Source organism: Neolamprologus multifasciatus, chromosome 17, assembly GCF_963576455.1.
Source record: "Neolamprologus multifasciatus chromosome 17, fNeoMul1.2, whole genome shotgun sequence".
NCBI classification, from domain to species: Eukaryota; Metazoa; Chordata; class Actinopteri; order Cichliformes; family Cichlidae; genus Neolamprologus; species Neolamprologus multifasciatus.
In genome coordinates this window covers 28,931,129-28,954,111 of record NC_140455.1, presented here as the reverse complement: position 1 = coordinate 28,954,111, position 22,983 = coordinate 28,931,129, and the positions used below count along the sequence as shown (strand labels likewise).

The 22,983-nt window shown below is 41.0% G+C and overlaps 1 protein-coding gene and 2 non-coding genes across 7 annotated transcripts in view; 2 read left to right on the top strand and 1 right to left on the bottom strand.

Annotated features, from left to right (window-relative positions):
* wnt5b (wingless-type MMTV integration site family, member 5b) overlaps positions 1–22,983 on the bottom strand; it is a 111,110-nt gene that overhangs the window by 68,652 nt on the left and 19,475 nt on the right. The window lies entirely within an intron of this gene.
* Positions 18,501–18,573, top strand: trnak-cuu (transfer RNA lysine (anticodon CUU)). Its single transcript has one exon. It is a non-coding gene; the product is annotated as a tRNA-Lys (tRNA).
* Positions 20,442–20,514, top strand: trnak-cuu (transfer RNA lysine (anticodon CUU)). The gene has a single exon. It is a non-coding gene; the product is annotated as a tRNA-Lys (tRNA).

Below are 22,983 nucleotides of genomic sequence, written 5' to 3'. Positions count from 1 at the left end.
GCGTGGTAAGTGACAATCTAGAACCTTCTTCTTCTGGCTGCTCCCTTTAGGGGTGATCACCCTCCATCTCATCCTATCTCTTGGATCCTCTTCTGTCACACCAAGCATGTCTTCATTTATTTTTTTAAATGTTTTTTAAGATTTCTATATAACATCCATATATTCCAAATTCGTTACAGAGAATTTCAAGCCTTTTTATGGTTTCATTACAATTACAATTTACAGATCATTGAAATCTGAAACACACCTTATTAGAATATTTACGTTTTTTAAATTTGAGTAAATTACTACTCAAACAGTATCAATACCATGTATTTCTCAGTCAGCCATAATCAGTCTGCTGACTTGACAGCCACAGCCAGCCACAGCCAGCCACAGAAGGTCATTGCTGAAAAGGCTGGCTGTTTGCTGTATTGGAACATATTAATGAAAATGTGAGTGGCAGAGAACAGTGTGGTAGGAAAGGACTTGAGGAAGCTTCAGAAGGAGTGGAGTCAGGCTGGTGTCAGTGGATCAAGAACCACCGACACAGATGTCTTCAAGAAAGGGACTACAGGCGTTGCATTCCTAATATCAAGCCACTCCTGAACTACAGACATCAGAAGCATCTTACCTGGGCTACAGAGGACAGGAACTGCTTCTCAGTGGTCCAAGGTCAGACTCGAGAAAGAGTGGAGAGGGACAGAATCCAAGGTGTTTGATGTCCAGTGTGTCTAGAAGTTGATCTTGAACTACTGTGGCTTCCAGGTTCTTCATGGTCACGTTTCTGTTGAGGCTTGCAGCGCAATGCAGGGAGTTTGGTATACATGACGAAAAAAGCTCTGTGGGGATCTGCCACTCAAATTTTCTTTGATTGAGCTCAGGAAATATTATAAATGCAAGATAGTGGACTTTGGATTTTTATGATCTAAGATCCAAATATTAAAATTAAAAAGAAAAAGAGCTTGAAATAATCAATTTTACATATAATGAATATAGGAAATATTATCTTTTTTAATTAAACTAGGAATTAAATGAGCTTTTTTGTAGTTTTACAATTTGTGAGATGCACAAACTAAGTGCTCACAATGCATTCTGGTTCCACGGTGTGAAGTGCTACCATTCTGTCAGATGATACTGGTGTTGTAGATGGTAATCAAGGTCTTTACGCAGGGAGACGATGCGAAAAAAAAAAGTGAAACTAAATATTTTGAAGCAGAACTTCATCCAAATTCATCCTCAAAAAATGCACTGTGAAAAAAATGAAGTCGGTATCAGAAAAGGAAGAAACTGAAAATCTGGATTCATCCACACTGGTTGCATTGGTAGTGGAAAGATTGAACTCTTAAGGCCTTTACACACTGGATGCGTAAAATCTGTGCAACTATTTCATGCGTTAAAAATAATATTCAGACTAGGGCTGGGCGATATGGCCTAAAATTCATATCGCAATATAATTTCAAGCATGTGCGGTAACGATATATATCACGATATATTATTTTCTTCTGTATAAGGTATTTTCCATACTATAAGGCACACTTAAAATCCTTTCATTTTCTCAAAAATCGAGAGTGTGCCTTATGTATAAATTCTGGTTGTGCTTACTGACCTCGAACCGATTTTGGCGAGCAGAAATCTGTTAGTTTTAGTACAAGTTTGGTAAGCCGCACTGCTTGATGGATTGTCAGAGTATTACGGCTGCCGTAGTGAGGAGCTTCGTGGAGTAATCTGGGTCCAAAACTCCATCTGCTCCACGTCCCAAAGTCAAGCAAACAGAGTAAAAAACGGTCTAAATTCTTTAATCTTTAATAAAATCATCAGCGTTGCTGCTTTACCAGGTGTAACAATTAAGTTTAACATCCAGGCATCCATGAAAATAGAAGTTATTAAATTTAATGGAGTTAGAAGTTAGCAGGAAGTTAGCTCGCTAGTTTCCACCTAAACATGACATACCATGTTCTGACTGAGAGATTTTTGAAACTAATTAAAACGTACAGCTCTGCTACCACTTCCGACATAAATGAAGAGAGAAAACTAAACAGCAGTGGAGTTTGCAGGGTTACTGAAGTTGGACTACCTGGTATATAATGTTGTGCTACGTGATTGCTAGCGACACAGCTATGTTAGCATAACATTAGCACAGTGAAGCTGGAGGATGAACGGCAACTTTTTTTCCACTCGATAAAAGTCATTAATGAATCAATGTTACGGAAGGGGAGGAAGTGCAGTTTTTGGCTTTCCCCATATTTCAAAAGTGCTTCATCTCTTTGCTATGACTGTCAGCATATTTTGCCGATGATAATGGTTGAAGCCGCTGCGACTCTTTCGACCAAATCAGGCGCAGCTTGATGACATCATCAACATGCGCTATCGCGATAGAGCGGTATAGTCAAAATCTCTATCGTTGGCCAAATTTATATCGTTTCTATCGTATATCGTTTATATTGCCCACCCCTAATTCAGACTCACCTAGACACACAGCTAACAAGTACTCTGGGTCAACCGGCTCTCTGAAATGATTTCTTTGCCTCCTTAGAGCTGGTGGTTCCAGCTTTGCCAAAAAGAGCTCAACTGCTCCACTCACATCCGGAAATATGTGCAAAGATGGTTGTGACACAACTCCTGGATTAAACCATGTAATTCTCCCAGCTGTTGCCTCCATGTGAGAATTTGATGCACTGAGAATTTCCATTTCTTTCTTTTGCTGTTTAGAAACATCAGAACCAGTTAATCATGGCCTGATGTCAACTCCACTTTTTTCAAATTTTCAGTGTGTGTGCATACATTACATGTCAAGTCTGGATCTGAAAAATTTGGAATTTCGTGTTTTTTGAGATGAGATGTATTTCTGAGCACCAAACTCAACGGCTGGAGTGTCCTTTTTTGTGTGTGTTTTAAACTGTACTTTTGCTTCCACTTGCTGGTTAGTCACTGAAAGCTACATAGCTAGGTTTTGGTTAAAATGCACCCTGCATTAAACCGGCAAAAGGAATAAATTACACTTTACATGTTTGTCAAAACAGGACCCAAATGCAGAATGGAGGAAGCAGAAATACTGAATGAAAGCAAAAATGTCCAAATAGTCCAAACAAAACAAGTACCTAAGGGCAGGCATAATAGCTTGAGGAACACAAAAGAGTATGTGGGAAACAGGTGGGAAGGAAAATAGTCTGATAACTGATAAAGGGACAATGCATACACAGGGTTGTTTGGTGACAGGTGAAAAAAGGTGAGTACAGATGCAACCAATAAGGACGGGCAGACAATTACAAAAGTGTGAAAACAAAAAGGAAGCAAAACAACCACAGATGAAAACAATAAGTCATTACCAAAATAAAACGAAAACTGATTACAAAGAAACCAACACATATGCAAACAGACGGAGGGACAAAGAGCTAAAAGGATGGAAAAGCTATCAAATGTTTATTAGATTACAAAAAACAGTAACAAAAATTCAAAGAACAAGAAAGAAACCTAACTCAAGAGATCATCAAAGTGGAAAGATATTTTGACCAGGATATGTTCGTCAATGTGCATATTAAACAAATATGTAGGACTCCTTTCTTGAATTTGTGCAATATCTCTAGAATTAGAAACATCCTGTCTCAGAGTGATTCTGAATAATGAGTTCATGCATTTATTACTTTTAGGCTGGACCACTGTAATCCTAAAAACTCTCTGAAAAGCCTTAAGCTGATTGAAAATCCTGCAGTGACAATATTACCAGGGACAAGAAAGACAGAGCAAAATTCTCCTATACTAGCTTCTCTTCACTGGCTCCCTTGATCAATCCAGAATGGAATTTAAAATCCTGTTCCTCACATACAAGGTCTTGAATAATAAGGCCCCGTCTTATCTTAATGACCCTATATTCCTGTAACACCCCAACAGAGCATTTGTGTCTCCGATTGCACGCCTATTTGTGGTTCCTAGGGTATTTAAAAGTAAAATGGGAGGCAGAGCCTTCAGCTTTCAGGCCCCTCCTCTGTGGAAACAGCTCCCATTTTGGATTTGGGAGACAGACACCCTCTCTACTTTTTTGAATTAGCCTTAACTAGAAGCATATAGCTTATAGTTATATGGATTGCTCCCAAATGGTCACGGCAGATGGCTGCTACTCCCTGAGTGTGGATTGGCAGCCATGAGTGTCTCTTCTGGAGGTTTCTTCCTGTTAAAAGGGAGTTTTTCCTTCCCACTGTCACCAAGTGCTTTCTTTGTTGTGATTTGGGGCTATATAAATAACACTGAATTGAATAGAAGTAAATATTTGATTTATGCCAGATGCCTTTCCTAACACCCCCCCCCTTCCCCCCCCCCCCCCCCCCCCCCCCCATTGATTTGTGTCTCCTCCTGATCATGCTTTGTGCGGTAAGTGAATGTGTTACAGCGTTTAATGTGACATCAAAGTCTCCTTTATAAATAAGTTGTTAGCTGTCATAAACCAAAGTCACCAAAAGAGACATTGTGTGTATGTGGAAGACAAAAAGACATATCTTTGACTAAATGGGATTTGTGTGTCTGTTTGACCCTACAGACACACACAAACCTTAAATCTTTACCTTAAGGTGCGGTATGTTTTATGAAGACTTGTTTTTTGTCCCCAGAAGGGAGATGCGTCCTTACAATGACTAAAGGGATTCATGTCCCTACAATGTCAGTAATACAAGTACACCCACACAAATACACAGTTGCCTGTCTGCAACGGTGCTATTTATATTTAAAGAGTGGGTCTTTTAAGTGAACCCAGTGTGGGACACACACACACACACACACACACACACACACACACACACACACACACACACACGGTATGTTTTATGAAAACTTGGTTTTTGTCCCCAGAAGGGAGATGCGTCCCTACAACGACTAAAGGGATTCATGTCCCTACAATGTCAGTAATACAAGTACACCCACACAAATACACAGTTGCCTGTCTGCAACGGTGCTATTTATATTTAAAGAGTGGGTCTTTTAAGTGAACCCAGTGTGGGACACACACACACACACACAGAAAAAGGCACACAGTCTGTCTCTGCAGGCAGGTATTCACTCAAAAAGCTTAACCTCATTCACACTAAAGCTTAACTTTAAAGAGCTACTATTTTAGTATTATATAGGGATTCAGTCCCATGTTGCTTTCTTCATTAAAGAAGCAACGCTGCAGCACTGGCCCTTTTGTGGCTTTTGATCAGTGGAACAAATTAAAGTAAAACCTTCAAGACTGATTTTACTGCAAATCACTCTGTCTCCATAGTTAAAATGAATTTTGTGACTGTAAATGCAAGCAAGCATAAAAACACAACTTACTGTGGTTGTTTATATTCAATGAATTTCTTCTCATTTGCTTTGGGTTTTACATTTGTGTGGATGTGTGAGGTGGGTAAATGACTCAAGAGAAAAAGAAGAAAAAAGATCAGTCAAATCGATATCTGTAACAGATCGGAGTGCCTTAACACATCTGGACCTGTGGACTGTCTGCAGGGGAAGACTAAGGGTAGAGGGAATACATTAGAGGAGTATTTTGCACTGCCTTATGTTTCCAGGACCTCCCACCCTCCCATCTACTCTCCTTCTCTCCTTTTCTCTCTCCAGCCAAAGGAAAACTCCTCCATGCCCTGCATTCCTCTCACATTCCTGCTCTGGGTTTACCTTCTCCACCTCTCTTTCTGCAGAAACATCATCATCTCCTCCTCCTCCTCCTCTCTTGCCTGTGGCTGTCTGTCTGTTTCCACCTCTTTTCCTTTTTCTTTTTCCTTTCTCTTGGGGTCTCTGTTTCTCTCCTTCTCTTTCATTCCCTCCTCCCTCTTTCTTTACCAGCATGCTCCAGTAGGCCGGTGAAGGCAGGGGGCTCGCCTGAACCCTCCACCCCCAGCAGGGGCCCTCCAGCTCAGCCTGGCTGGCTGGCAGGCTCCCTGGCACACTTCCAGCACACACAAAAACACACGAACACTCACATAGCTTCTTTCTTTCTCTTCTTACTGTCTTCTGTTTATCAGCCTGTCTTTCTTTTTAGAATTCTTCCCTTTTTAATCACTTTTCTTTTTTCCTTTTATCTGGTTACACTTAGCGATGTGTGCTCTGGCTTATTTAGCACTGACTGCCCACAAAGATGACACATTCACTGCATCTTTAATCGATTTCTTGTCCAAGCTCCATTATATACAGCACAGTATATTATCCAGTATAATTAATGTAGATAGATAGATAGATAGATAGATAGATAGATAGATAGATAGATAGATAGATAGAGAAGAGAACTTGCACAGTTACATGTTTTGTTGTCTCTTATATGAGAAGAGTGAATTTTGCATGCAAAAAATGAGGGGATTTGTCAGGTTCAAAGCTTTGCAATGACCACAGTTTATTCTTTACTAAAGCAAAAATGAAATAGTGCAGGGTATGAAATGTACTCAGAGTATAATTGTAAAAGGTAGCACTTTTAAGGACATTTTTGTGATTTCTTTTTGTGCAAAGTTGCCTTTTACAGACGTGTCTTTGCTTTGCACCAGAGATGAATAAACCAACAGGATTTTCTTTTACGTATTCCTGTTGCCTCCAAATTGGTTTCATATTTTACAATAACCAATAACTCACACCGAAAAATGTTAAAACTAAGGAGCAGAAAGTAGAGATAAATAGAGAGTTAAATATACCCAAAAACTGTACTTAAGTACAGCAACAAAGTATTTGTACTTTGTTACGTCCCATTTCTGGTAATGAGTGACCAGATGTGTGGATGTGAGCAAGTGTGGACTATTGCTGTCCATTTTGTGTTTGCAAACAAGCTAAATCAATTAAATCTGCCCACTTTCTATGCCCGCTTTTCACTCGTTCTTTGAGTGTGGCAGAACAGAAGTGTTACAAAGATGAAGCAGATAATGAGCGAGTGAGTGTGCGCGCGCACTGTGTGTGTGTGTGTGTGTGTGTGTGTGTGTGAGAGAGAGAGAGTGAGAGAGAGAGAGAGAGAGAGAGAGACATCGTCCATAATTTGGTATTTCCTTTTTAGACAGTGGAGGAAGGGCCAGTGCCCTCGCTCATGCACATGCGCACCACACACAGCTCCTGTTTTAATGACCCCTACATCTGCCTGTAGGCACTATGAGAGAAAACAGCTAGATAGATACATAGATAGATAGATATGCACTGAAGTTCAGAGTTGAGAGTTCATAGTCATGACAAAAAAATGCACACACACACACACACGTTTACTTCAGTGTGTGAGTTCAACTGGAGGTTAGACCTTCAGGCTCCACAGCTCAACAAGAGAGAGAAACACGGAGAGAATTCATAGCAGCTGATTCAGCATGGAACTGACTGGTGTGATTATTGTAGACCAGAGGGGACAAACAAGAGGAAATCTTCCAGTTATATAGATAATTTCTAGAGGAACAAAATGAAAATTTAAGGCAGATGGTGGCATAAACCAATTGGTACTTTAGTGGAATGAAGGAAAGGCAGAAAGAACTGAGAGACTGACAATAACTCTTTTACAACTTAAGCAACAGCTGAAGATGTTACTGTGTCTCCAGACTGTCTCTCGTACAAACACACACTCACAGGGCCCTGACCTTGTTGATGGCAGCTGTCGACAGCACTCTCGGTGCACAGTCCAGAACTACAAATTCCCCCTCAGTGTGTGCACACAATAATCCACAGAAGACATCTTTAAAATGATTCTCTATTTGAGAAGGCCTTATTTCTCTAAGTTTCCACATACTGCAGATTTTTTTGTTAGTTCATACTTTGCCAACTTCAAGTCAAGTAATTTTACCCAACGTGGGGCTTGAACACAATGAGGTTAAGAGCCTCATACTCTTAAACTCAGCCCACACATTCACAGCTAACGTGAATAGTGACACAGACTATTGTGGCATTTTTATCAAAACAAATCATTGACTGAATTATCATTTTTAAGCATATTTCTTTTATTATGTTTAGTGAACACAGCCAAAATTTCACCTTTGTCACTTTCTTTCAAATCTGCATATTGCTCTGCTTTCTTCGTTTTGCTGCTCATGGTCTTTATGTGTGTGATATGTGCCTAATTCCAGTCATTTGGGATTTATAGGTTACACAAATATACGTGACTGCTACATGGCTTGCGTGCTTGCGTTGCACACTGTTGCATTTGTACGACATTTGTGTTTGACTTCTCCTTACTCGAATGTGTTAGCCCTTTGACAGACTGGCGACCTGGACAGGTCAAATAAAGTATCTTCCAGGTCCAAAAAAACCAAATCCCCCCCCCCCCCCCCTTCCCGGATGGTGCTGATAGACACAGATTAGTTTGAGTGGAGAAAAGCGGAGAAATTTTATTTAAAGTAAAAACTATGTTGAGCATAAGTGTAATGTTGGATTTGATTTCATGCCAGATACATATTGTGAGTCCAAATGGTTGATTAAAGTATTTTGATCACAAAATGATCAACATTAAAATTTGGGCTTAAACCCTTGACTATTTTGATGTTGAAAAAAAATCCTGTGTGAATTCCACAGCATGTCTGTTCAATTCAATTCAATTCAATTCAATTCAATTCAATTCAATTCAATTCAATTCAATTTTATTTATATAGCGCCAAATCACAACAAAAGTCGCCTCAAGGCGCTTCATAGATACAGAGAAAAACCCAACAATCATATGACCCCCTATGAGCAAGCACTTTGGTGACAGTGGGAAGGAAAAACTCCCTTTTAACAGGAAGAAACCTCCGGCAGAACCAGGCTCAGGGAGGGGCGGCCATCTGCTGCGACCGGTTGGGGTGAGAGAAGGAAGACAGGATAAAAGACATGCTGTGGAAGAGAGACAGAGGTTAATAACAGATATGATTCAATACAGAGAGGTCTGTTAATACATAGTGAGCGAGAAAGGTGACTGGAAAGGAAAAACTCAATGCATCATGGGAATCCCCCGGCAGCCTACATCTATTGCAGCATAACTAAGGGAGGATTCAGGGTCACCTGGTCCAGCCCTAACTATATGCTTTAGCAAAAAGGAAAGTTTTAAGCCTAATCTTAAAAGTAGAGATAGTGTCTGTCTCCCGAATCCAAACTGGAAGCTGGTTCCACAGAAGAGGGGCCTGAAAACTGAAGGCTCTCCCTCCCATTCTACTTTTAAATACTCTAGGAACAACAAGTAGGCCTGCAGAGCGGGAGCGAAGTGCTCTAATAGGGTGATATGGTACTACAAGGTCATTAAGATAAGATGGGGCCTGATTATTTAAGACCTTGTATGTGAGGAGCAGGATTTTGAATTCAATTCTGGATTTAACAGGAAGCCAATGAAGGGAAGCCAAAACAGGAGAAATATGCTCTCTCTTTCTAGTCCCTGTCAGTACTCTTGCTGCAGCATTTTGGATTAGCTGAAGGCTTTTCAGTGAGTTTTTTGGACATCCTGATAATAATGAATTGCAGTAGTCCAGCCTGGAAGTAATAAATGCATGAACTAGTTTTTCAGCGTCACTCTGAGACAGGATATTTCTAATTTTAGAGATGTTGCGCAAATGGAAGAACGCAGTCTTACATATTTGTTTAATATGTGCGTTGAAGGACATATCCTGGTCAAAAATGACTCCAAGGTTCCTCACAGTGTTACTGGAGGCTTTGAATTGGTCCTAGCACTGAACCCTGTGGAACTCCATAATTAACCTCAGTGTGTGAAGAGGACTCTCTGTTGTCCTGTCTTCCTCCTCTCACCCCAACCGGTTACAGCAGATAGCCGCCCCTCCCTCAGCATGGTTCTTCTGGAGGATTCTTCCTGTTAAAAGGGAGTTTTTCCTTTCCACTGTTGCCAAGTTCTCGCTCGTTGAGGGTTGTCAGATTGTTGGAGTTTTCTCAGTATTATCATAGGATATAGTTTTGATTTGGCACTATGTAAATAAATTCTGTGCTTAGACACATGATGTAGTTGGACTACCTAAAACACGTGTACATGTCCCAACACTCTTTTGATCAAACTTTGATGACACTGCTACAGAGGAGGATTGGGGTCACTGACAAAAAATCTCTTTATGGGTTGTCATTCAAAAAACGTACTTGTAACATTTTATTATGTAATGGATTATGTTACTTTCTGAAGAAAGTAATTTGTTGCGCTATTTGTTACATTGCTTTCTCCTGGCGCCATATCAAGGGCTGAAACTGCGCCATGATTACTAGTTAGAAAACCTTAGGTTACAGTACCACAAGCTGACACAAATCCCTACTCTAATGATGACACACGTTCGGTTAGTGTGAAAATAAAGCAATCCCCACTATGTGTCTACTGCAGAAACATGTTCAGGTCCAAATACAGGCTACAATGCTAAAAGCCTGACTGCTCATCACTGCCTTTGTTGCTACTTTAAAATCAGTATCTGGCCTCTGGGCTTGGGTCAGCATACACTCAGCTTTGCAATCAATCTGTGTTCATGGCTAGCTGTTAGCATCTGTTTGTGCAGATGTTGTTTTTTTGTGCAATAAAAAAATAATGTCTACATCTCCACTCCTCAAAAGTTTCAGACTGCTCCACCATTTACCTCCTCCCTGCACACAAACCAAAATCGATGATTATAGCACAATTTCTCTGTATGTATTATTGTAGTGTCTACCTTACAATATAAAGTGTCTTGAGGTGAGTGTTGTTGTGATTTGGTGCTGTATAAATAAAACGGAATCAAACTGAACGGAATTTAATTGGATTAAAATTACTGTGATTTTGTATGAATTTGAGTATCGCGAAGATGTTCCCTATAAAACCTTTAAAAATGTAGCACTGCTGGAAAATCAAATAGATAAAGATCTTTTTTAAAAATCCAAGTATCGGCTCTGCTTATCACTTAGGCTTTGTTACCTTTAAAGTTAACAAGAAAAAATAAGCTTTACATGTCATCAACTGAATACAAAGCAACAGAGTGGCAGACTTGTTGGATGCGTTTTTTTTCCAATTAACAACATGTGTTAAAAAAATTCAGTGCCAAAATTACTGTCAGGAGCAGGATTTAAACCCACGCCTCCATTTGGAGACCATAAATCCCATGAGTGAGGAAGGACTGCATCCTTGAATCTGGCGCCTTAGACCACTCGGCCATCCTGACACCCACACTGCTGACGGCTCAGCAAAGTCACTGATGATTTAAAACTCAGAGACCCTTAATATGTTTCACAGTCTGTTATAATTAGTCACTGTAAGGAAAGTGACGTGTTTTAGCTTTTTTAGATCAGATCTTTCCATCTGATAGAAGAATGGATGGGGTGCCTGATGAATGCCTGGACAGATGGTCTCGTAAAAAGACAGATAGGTGAAGGATGGATGGATAGATGGATGGAGGATGGAGAAGGGAGGGTGGTTAGGGGAGGGGGGGCAGGCGTGTTTGATCCTCCCAGTAGAAATAATCAGCAAAGCCCTGGAGCCCTAAATGTGCGTGCATATATGTGTGTGTGTGTCTGTATATGTGCGCTGTGGGGTTTTCTGGCTACATTCCAAGACCAGCTCCTACCAAGAGATAGATCAAAGACTGCACTCTCTCTTTCTTTCTGTCTCTATCTGTCTCTCCTGCTCATATTTCTCACAGTCGTTTTCTTCCCCGTCCCTGCTCTGTGCCCTGAAAACACTCCTCTATGTTATACCAGAGGGTAGAAAATTACAACTTTTCCTCTGGAAAAAGAGAAAAAGAAAGTACAGCAATGAAAAGACCAAAGCAATAAAGTGCAATGTGAAGACAAAGAAAGAAAAGGAAAATCGCACAAAAATCGTCACTTTTTTCACCTGGTTTTGGGGTTGAGGTTATCTCAGGGTTAAAAGTTTGAACACATTAACACTGACTTTTTTTGTTTTGTTTTAAGGCCTTAATTTCTGCTCTTCTAATTTCTTCTGTTCATACCTAACATCTGCACTACTCCAGAAATCTTTTGGAGACATAAGACAGAAACTTCTAGAAATGCTGCTGACCCAGTTTTGGTTTAAAAAAACTCACAGATTGGGTTTTAGCCTTTGGGCACAAGCTGAGGCTGTTAGAAAGAAATTACGGGGACACCCTTGTAAACTCCCTGATTCGATCTTGGCAGCCACAAAAATTAAGGCAAGGCTCACACAGTGATGTCCTCCTATTTGTGTACGTACTCCTTTTCGATTCCCATGGCATCTTCTGTTGAGGTTAAATCTAGCACAGGATTGCTTTGGAAAACGTTACACCCAACACTGTCCATTTTTCAGTAGTGTAGTAATACAGTGCATTGCTGTACTAAATTCAGTAATTACCTTACAGTTACAATTATGGCCTTACTTGAATTCGGTTTGTGTGCAGGGAGGAGGTAAATGGTGGAGCAGTGTGAAACTTTTGAGGAGTGGAGGTGTAGACATTATTTTTTTATTGCACAAAAAAACAACATCTGCACAAACAGATGCTAACAGCTAGCCATGAACACAGATTGATTGCAAAGCTGAGTATATGCTGACCCCAGCCCAGAGGCCAGATACTGATTTTAAAGTAGCAACAAAGGCAGTGATGAGCAGTCAGGCTTTTAGCATTGTAGCCTGTATTTGGACCTGAACATGTTTCTGCAGTAGACACATAGTGGGGATTGCTTTATTTTCACACTAACCGAACGTGTGTCATCATTAGAGTAGGGATTTGTGTCAGCTTGTGGGACTGTAACCTAAGGTTTTCTAACTAGTAATCATGGCGCAGTTTCAGCCCTTGATATGGCGCCAGGGGAAAGCAATGTAACAAATAGTGTAACAAATTACTTTCTTCAGAAAGTAATAAAAATGCATTACATTAAAAAACATTACAATACTTTTTTTGAATGACAACCCATAAAGAGATTTTTGTCAGTGACCCCAATCCTCCTCTGTAGCAATGTCATCAAAGTTTGACCAAAAGAGTGTTGGGACACGTACACGTGTTTTAGTTTTTTGTAAAAGTCCAACTTCATCTTCTGCCTAAGCATAGCGCCAAATCAAAACAAAAGATAAAGACCCTATGATAATACAGAGAAAACCCCCAGAATCGAATCAACCCTCAATGAGCAAGAACTTGGCAACAGTGGAAAGGAAAAACTCCCTTTTAACAGGAAGAATCCTCCAGAAGAACCATGCTCAGGGAGGTGGTTTAGTTATTACATGACCAGTTGGTCATGTAATAACTAATGATTAATTAAATTACATTTAAAGACATGTCTGGTGTTACCTTTTCCTTACTCACAGTACTTGATGTTTGTCTTCTCAAGCATTTTCTATGTGCAACTACCTCTATGCTATCTTGTTTACATCAACCATGAATATTTTTGCAGCTGTGCCAAATACTTGTCTGGGTGGAGAGTGCCAAAGTTTTTAAATAAAAACATCTTAGTTTGTAGGGATTATGGCTAGGACAGGGGTCTTCAAACCTTTTCTGGCATGCCCCACTTTATATTTTCCCACAATTTTATCAAGCGTTAACGATAAATCAGGATGCAGATAATCTTACTGATGACCCATCTAATTTTAGGGTTTTGTTTTTGTCATGTGTAAAATTGGCAAATCTTCAGACACCAGAAGATTTAATTTCAAAAGAAGTTCCATCCTTCATTTTTCTTGTTAAAACCCTTTACATTTAGGAGTTCTAAATAGATGACATTTTTATAAAAAGATCTTGACATGAACCACACTCAAACCTTAACCCAACTCTAGATGGGTCACCAGACACCTGGTGGTTGCTAAGAGGTTAATTATGAGTGATACAAATATCAGGGCACCGGCATTCATGGAACTCAGTTTCATGCCACATCTTTCCCCCTTATCCCACCTGCGGTGGCTTAATGAACACATTTTATAGGTTAAATTGTATGAGATCCGTTCAAAGCCCTTGCAGAAATGACTCCCATGCTATTAGAAAACGTGGTTTTTAAAATCGTCAGCCAAGCAGAGGATCTTCAAAACTAATAATGAAGCATTAAAGCTTTAAAATGTAACATAATAACATCTTTTATTTCACAGCTTGCAATGACATTCACAGTAATCATCGGCGCGCTTGAATATTCTCCTGGATATTGTTCGCTTTGCAGTGTTATTGATCAGGGAACTGAGGCTCATTTGCACTCTGCATATGCCGTTCTGCATAACAAAATCCCCTAAACGTCTAAAGATGTAAATGTAATTGTGAAGATAATGTATTTTTGCTATCGAGCATGCTGCACTGCGTGAACTGCACTGTGTCATTAAACCAACACGTACTAACCTTCGCAAACAAGAGCTAAACTTTCCCTCCTCCTGTTTCTCCTTCTCTTCTACGTGTCTTTTCATGCAGCTTGGAGATTGGGTCATCTTTTTTCTTTTTTTCTTTTTCTGCCATACTTAAGCAGTATGCAAATAGAAACTCAGAGCCTCTCACAAAATCCCAATCAGTCCCTTTCTGACCCTTTTCCGTTTTTCCCTTCTTTTTTTTTTAAAGGCAACCCGCCATCACTCATCTTCTCTCTCGTCCAATGCCTTTTTAGCTTTGTCGCTCAGACCATCTCTCTTTCTCTCGCTCCCTGTCCCTGCCTCCCTTTTCCTCCTGTCACCCCCCCATCTCCCCTTCTTTCCATCCACAATCTATCCTTTCCAATCTTCCCTTTTCCCCCTCTCTCTATCATGTTTCCCCCCCCCTCACACACTCACACTCTCTTCCTCTACCAGTAGTCATTCTACTTATAGCCTCGCCATAAATCAAGCTGTCATTCTCCGTCATGCTCGCTGCATCTCACTGGGGCTCATGGCACATGCACACACACATGCACGCACGAACACACACACATAAAAGGGATAGCAGCCCACACATACACAAGCTCAAATGCAAGAATATACATATAGACCAGTATTATGCAGATAACACACATGCGCTGCAACTGTATAGGCTATACTGATTACAATAAAAAATACACACACACAAACACTTCCTTTTTTAATGTGACACAAACATACAGTTTTTGCACAAACTCCAGTGTCCAAAAAACGAGCTGATATGCAGGATATCACACAAACACACACACACACAAAAACACAAATACACACACACGGAGCAGTTGAAACTGTCCCAAGATCTCAGGGCCCAACCACCACCTTAAATTCTTCCCTCCTCTTTACCGGTTCACGTCTCTGTACTGCTCACCCGTCTCTTAGGCTGATCTTCTAAAAGTACATATACAAATTTTTACAAAAACTTCATGATTTTCATATATTAAGTAGTCGTAATGGTAAGCTAATTTCACACACACACACACACACTGCAGGCCTAAACTTTTCAGGACTTTCCCGACAGAGGTGCAGGTGCAAATGCAAATGTCTGACGCAGCCACACTGGACATGGCTGTAATTAGGAAAGCTCAGCTAGACTTTGACATAAAGTAACATGAAAACACAGGTGTTGCCAATGACATTAATGAAGGTTCTGTTCGTTAGGTGCAGAGCCTCAATTAGCATCATTAGTATCACCTGTGTTTACATGTCAAAATGACTGCTAGGAAAAAAGGTCTACTAGCATGGTGGGTGGCAGGAGCTAGTGTTTACCCCATTTCCCCTGAAAGTTACAGAAACTAAAGGAAGTAAAGGGCAGCTCACTCTAAGGCCGAATCTCGGTTTGAAAATTGCTGGGAAAAAAACACGATAATGTAAATTCTACAAAACACATGTCCAGTCTTTTTCAGATTCATTAATACCTTTCTTCTATTATTCCTTTTCATGTACCCAGACTTTCTCTCGATACGTGTCCGAAAACACACTTTTAATAATCACACTTCCCCTTTGGCTGTTATTCAGACAGAAATTTGGATATTATTTGAAACAAGCAATAATAGCAGCATGTAAATGTATTGTGCTGAAGATATATTTGCTCTTTTTAAAACCACAGACCATCAGCTTATTTCCTCCTGTCCTTCCGTGACCAAAGCAAGAGCCTCATAAAGACCCCTAGGAGTTTGAGAATTTCATGGGGCTTTGTGTTTGACTGTGTGTGTGTGTGTGTGTGTGTGTGTGTGTGTGTGTGTAAGATACATGTGGAATTCAAGGTCATGTAATCCCATGGCCTTCACTGTTATTGACACATACAGCACATTCTATGACCTGGACTGGCCTTGCATGCATACACAATGTTTAGACATTAAAAACATTCATACTGATACTTTGTGGGTAGTGGACAACTTATACATAATAATTCTTTATCTGGTGATATTGGATCTTGTGCTTATTGGTAGTTAAAACATTTAAAAACCTGCCTGTGTAATTAATAAGCTAAAGCCATTGGCATACCAGACACACAGAAGGGGTCCTTTTGCATCTGTATCTGTACCTGAGTGCAACGTTAGCAACTCAGCACATCAGGTGGGATGCCTCCTTTCTTTTTTTTCTTTTTTCTTTGAGTAACCTATTATCTTATTAATAAATCCTACTACTAAGAGAACTACTGACCAATTACATTTGAGCAGGCTGCTTGCAGCAATCACATTTGCCAAAATTCAGTTTGAATCCCTTGGGCTGTGGTCACTGATTTATTAGTTTTCCATTAGATTTGAGTTGTCCAAGGTTGCTGTGGGCTCTCCCATGATGCACTGAGCCTCTCTCCTCTGTTCCCTTTCTCTACAGTTTCATATAACTATTGCCTTTTCCCCCCAAACTGGTTGAGGAAGATGAGCTTGAGCATCCCTAACCGTCTCTCTGTGTCACACACATGAATTAAAATTTTGAAGCTTCTCTCATATTGCAACTCAAACATTTTGCTTCGACCCAGACGTGGATCAGGGTGCTTTATTTTCTCGTTCACGGGCAAACTACAGGGTGGTACAGCCCAGCGTCTAGCATCAGACTCAAATGCACTGTGATATGCAAACGACAGGTCAATCAATCAATAAACACGTGTTAAAATGTACTAATGTATGCAAAATCTGTGCTTCAGATAGCTTCCTTTGTCTAATAATACCCAGCAGTAACTAGAGATCTAGTGCCAGCAACGAGTTGTAACTCACAGACACAAATGCAAAGATATAGATTTCCAAGGTCGCATTTCAGACATTCACTACAGTATCTTATACAAGTCCCCCACTCTTTCTCTATGCGCTCCGCTGCTCTCCTCTTCCTCCTCTTCTGCATTCTTCTCTCCTCCTCCCTCCATCTCTTGCCACTGTCTTTCACACAAACCACACACACACATAGTCTCTGGAGACATGTCCGTTGCTCTGACCTATCTCTCCTGGGAGTGCTGGCTGTCTGCCCGGCTCTCTTTTTTCTCTCTTGCTTCACACATTCTCCCTCCCTGCATCTTTCCTCCTCCTCTCTCTGTGTCTCTCTGTCTATTGATCTATCTGTTTTTCTAATCTCCTTTTGTCTTCCCCATCTCTAATCCTCTCCTCTGTTGCATGTCTCCCCTGCTATTGCATCCTCTTATCTCTTTATCCTTTCTCAGCCCGATTCCGCACTTCTACTTTTCTACCCTCTTTTTCACCCTCTCCTCCTTTAAAATCCGCTCCTTGCGTCTCTTTTCTCGCAATGCTTCTCCTTTTCACATTCTCTGCTCCTATTGCTTTCTAGGCTTACAGGGTGCCGGTGTGGCTGCGGGGCTCAGCCTGGAGCTCTCTGCCCTGCTCGTGCTGCTTCCTGGGCACCGTGCCCACAGAATAGTTAGGCAGGACTGAAGGAGAGCTGGAGGGGTGCGCATGTGTGCGTTTGTATGTATCGAATCATGTGGATAGGGGGAAGGGTGGGACAGAGAAAGTGGATAGGGAAGAAAGATTGAAAAGAAAGGAGGAGGGGAGTTGTTGACAGGCAGAGAAAAAAGAGGCAACGACATAGAAAGAAGAAATGATTTTTGATGAGTCACACTTTGCTAGCTGGAGTTTACTGTGCAGCACTCGGCGTGTGTTCAACAGAAAAATGTGAGTGAGTGTGTGTGTTTTTCAAACGACAGTAAAATTTTTAACTATATTTAAAAAGAATCACTCTGCATTTATTACAACACATCTCAAATTTGTATCTACAGTCTTTTTTTGTTAATTGGTTAATTTAGTCAGAAATTTCTTCAGCAAATTCAGCAAACACCAAGAAAATCTAGTGATGTAAGCAAGGAGATTCAGTTAACTGTCTCAGAACTGCTGCAATTACAGTTTGTGGGTATTGTCAAATTTTTTTGGAGTGACTATTACTTGAAAAAAAACTCATAAATGAGCAAAATATTCTGATCCCAAGGAGTCACATGCTGCTGTTCTGTCAGATGCGGCCATGATGCACTTGCTACTGCAATATTGCACACCTAGAAAGGATGGTCCACTTTTAAAGAGATATGAAGTACATTCTGGGAGGCTAGCAGCCTAAGCAGAGAAGCCCAGACCTCCCTCTCCCCAACCACCTCCTCCAGCTTGTCCAGGGAAACACCAAGGGGTTCCCAAAATAGCTTAGAGATATAATCTCACCATCGTGTCCTGGGTCTGCCCCAAGACCTGCTCCCCAGAAGGGCATGCCAGGAACACCTTACCCTAGAAGCCCCCGGAGACATCCCGGTCTGAGGCCTGAACTACCTAGAGCTGCAGCTTGCACAGCCCGGCTAGCTCAGTCGGTAGAGCATGAGACTCTTAATCTCAGGGTCGTGGGTTCGAGCCCCACGTTGGGCGTACCTGTTTTTAGAACAAAATTAATTGGAGTTGGACCGTATCACCACTATCACCCCCCATCCCTTGTATCCTCACAACAACCCCCTGTCATTGGCATTAATGCCCGTTGCTAATATATCACTAGCCAATCATGTCCAAGCTATCTTAGCTTTGCCTCTTCTCATTTTGATGCTGTGAGGGCAGCAGCACCGCTTTCATCAGTTGGTTCCTATCGATGTGGAGATATAGTGGCCTATTAGTCCTCACCCTGTCTCTAAGGAAGAGGGCAGCCACCCTTTGGGGAAAGCTCATTTCTGCCACTTGTATCTGAGATTTTGTTCTGTCGCTCACTCCCGACCGTGTAACCATAGGTGTGGGTTTGTGATGAAGCCAACAGAACCACATCATCTGCAAAGAGCAGATGATCCTGAGGTTTCTGCCACCTTTGGCTTTGCCTAGAAATGTAAAGATTATGAACAGAATTGGTGACAAAGGTGCCCTGGAACCCTCCAACAGCCAGGCAACGATTGTACAGATACCAAAAACAATTACTGCTCAATTTCATATCGTTTACAAAAAGTCAGGAGATTTTACACACGTATCAGGAAAATTTACAGAAAATGTACAGGTTTTATGGATTTCATACATTGGGGGGGGGGAGCAAAATGGGCAAATTGCTATGGAGGAAACCAACTGCTGTGTTTGATGCTGATATATGACATTTGGTACACACATGTAATATCCTGAGATATACAAAAAAATCCTCTTGAGGCCATGCCCTAAACCCATCAGACTGTCAATTTCAATACAGCATTTACCATTTCTGGGTTTTCTACTTTAACAATCTCCCGCTAGACATTAAGTTTGACTTTTTTACTTACCTTCTACTTCTGCTTTTACTTGCTTGTTAGGTTTGGATCCCAACACCTTTTAGGTATTTGTGAGACTCCAGCAACTCCAACAGTATTTCATGCTCTGGCAATGAGAGTGGGCTGAAATAACTGCTACCAAATTAAAGTGGGGGAAACATGCAGTGCTGTTAATTTAACTTCTATTGCACACATTTGGAATGTTATCAGCGTGCTGAGTAACCAGTTGCTATCAGCTGCTATCAGTCCCATTCATATAGTCTGTAGATGGCTCCTCCACTTGCAAATAAGTAGTTATCACCTCATTCAGCGGTGGTTGTTCTGTGGCTAACATAGGTACTTCCAGGTTAAAATAGCAACACAATTCTAATTTTTGGACGCTGGACAATCACACATTGGTTCAAGATCCATTTTATTCACATTATATTTTATCACATTAAGTTGTTTACTTTTGTTTTCAGATGCTATTAAGATGAAAAAATAGCGACTTTTAGTGTTAAAATAAATGCCTTTACCACGTGAAGCATGCAAGCAGGCTTACAACATTTACCATCTCCTACATAAGCACTGCTGTTCCAACTGAGCTGGCAATGTGTATGGGACTGATAACAACTGATAATGGGCATTCTGTCAGGATGTGCTGCGGAGGACCCAAACGGAGGACAAGGGGAGAATGAATACTGAACAAAAGCAAACCTTTATTGTGGCTGAAGAAATTTCCCAAAACACATAAAGGAAGAAAGAGGGAAAAACAAAGAATTCACACTGGAAAAACACAGAAACTCACAGAGTGGACAGCACAGCAGGGGATCTCTCTGATTAGGGATGAGCTATGAGTAGGTGGGGAAAACAATGCAAAGGCGGAAACTGTGAAGAAAACAGGAGGGAAGACAAGGAGCAAAAAACAATGATAGAGACAGAGAAACACTGGGGATAAAATGCTACTGAATTTGTAACCACTCCAGTTTAGTTTTCTATGTTCATGTTCATATTGTCGAGAAGACACAGCTTAAGCGCACAGCCCGGCTAGCTCAGTCGGTAGAGCATGAGACTCTTTATCTCAGGGTTGTGGGTTCAAGCCCCACGTTGGGCGGAGCTGTTTTAAGCACAAAAAGTTAGAGCTCACTGTCATTGCACTTTATTCCTCTTTCCCTTACATTCTCATAAAATCCCTTTGTCATCCAAGATGGCCAATCTACCTGCAGAGAAAGGTGTGGCACGACCAGTCTGTGAGCCCTTTCTGTCAGAGAAGAGTTAAGCAGCGCTGAAGTGAAATTCAGTGTTAAAAACAATAGAAAGAGTTCACTGCAGCCAGTCTTCGCTTTTCGTACTGAATATGTGGGTTTTTTTTTTTCAATGTTTGTAGTTCAATACAACAACAACAAAATCAAAACAGAAGCCATAACTCATGAGATTTAAAAAAACAGACCATGAAAATTTGAAGACAATTCAGAGGAACTGGCAGGCAGACCGCAGGTGGATGAAGTAAAAAAGAAATCATATGAGAGAAGGAAATTTTTTGTTTCATCCAAGAGCTCTGGTCCTCTGTGTTTAACCTCCCTTCTACAGATATAACCAATAATTTAATCGTTTTGATGTTTGATTGTAAATGTAGCGCTCCTGATGACTACACTACATCAGATTTAAATGTCCATAGTGACATTACATAATAAGGAAAGGCTTTGATAAACAGTAACAAAACTTACAGGCTAAACATCGGCCAGAAACACCTTCTACCTTTGGTTTGGGCTCCTTAAACTTGACTGATCTTATTTCCTGTTTGATGTGCATTCTGTATGGGCGACTGCACTTAAATTGATGCTAATGGCGAGAGACTGAATGACAGAGAGAGCATCACCACACCTGTAACACGCTGCATGCAGAGAAATGCAATTCCCCTGCTGGTCACTAATGGTACGGCCCTGCTGGAGTGGAAGCAAATGGCCTGGACTCAACCACGCATGATGGGAATGAAGAAGGGGAGGAGGATACTGGTCAGGCAGTGGTAGAGTGAAAGAGAGGAAAATGTAGTAAAGAAAGGTTGTAGGAAGAATAGCTGCGATTTGTGATTTTTATTTGATCAAAGTGACCAGGACAAAAAGGAAATCCACAGAGGATAATGGGCAAGCGAGTGGGGGAGGATTCACACCAGCGCTTAAATGTCGCCTTCAACTGCCATCTCTTTGTAGCACTGATTATCTCCTCCATCTCCTGTCCTCGCATTCCTATCTCCCTCAGTTTTCCTCCTGCTGTATCCTTTCATCTCCCCCTTTAACCTCTCACCCCTGCCCGAGCCTCCCTCTCTTCTGCTCAGTTAGGTGTCCAGTATCTCAGAGAGGAGCCCCAGTGATGCAGTGCCCTCTGTCTGCGTTCACCGTTACTGCAGCAGCAGCCCGTTTGAAAACTTCAGCCTCTGTAAACCAGCAGAAAGTCCTCTGACGGTGAACATTTGAGTGCTGTAGCTTTAGAGCGTTGTGATTTATGGCAGCTGTGGCTCGTAAAGCCACATAAAAAACAATTATAAAGCGAAACAGCGCCATAAAATTGTGATAAACTTCAGATGTTACAGACAAGAAAGCAACTTGTGACAGTGTAAAACGTGATGAATGACCGTTTAGCAAGAGGCTGCTTCATATAAAGGCATTTTTTTAAGCCGAGGTCCTGCTGTCACTGCACCACGACACGTCGGACCCCTGAACATTAACTAAAGGTGATGACAAACACAATTCTGATCTCGATTCAGGCAGCATGTGCGCCTGACTGACGATGCGGCAGCTCAGCAGTGCCAGTCGCTGATGTGAAATATCGGATGTGTTAACATATGCAGGATAAAAAAATTCAGGGGCTAAGTGTTTTAACCCATTATGCGCAAAGATTAGCAGGGTTTAAAAGGTTTGTGAGCTGCTGCCCCAAACAGCCACTGCCAACAGCTTTATGAAGCAGTGCTAGGATATCGTTACTGTTTCACTGCAGTTTGTTAATGCACTCCAAAGTACAGTCACTAAATTGTCTTTGCAGAGATTGCTTTGTCTCGATTTTCGTTTAAAGGATAATGCAAACTCTTTTTTTTTCTCTTTTCATTAACAATCTCATTAAAGAAATGGATTAAACAGTGACAGTGTTTTAATTTTAGCATTGTGAAATGATGTTGGTGCACAATTTATTCAATTAGCTGCAGGCCCTGGCCTCTGTTGATGTTCAGTGCGGGGTATAAAGCAGCCCGGAGTCATAAAACCTCAAAGAAAGTGGACAAACATAGGTGAAACAGTCTCCTCGTTATCCAGAAAGCTCATTTGGCAAAGAGTCAGTGTCCTCTTTCTTTTTTTTCTTTTTTTATAACGCAATGCAGTGCTCTGCTCCTGTCTGTCCAGTCTACAAAACCTCAGCAACAATCACTTCCTAATAAATCACTTCAGCCAATCAGTGATGGATGTGTTTTTAAAAAACAAAAATTGCACACGTATTTGTGTGTAAATCAATGTCGTGTGCTCGCTCTGTGATTTTTCTCCCTCCCACCAGACAATGCACTAATGTTTTGTTGATCCTTCTGCACACACACACA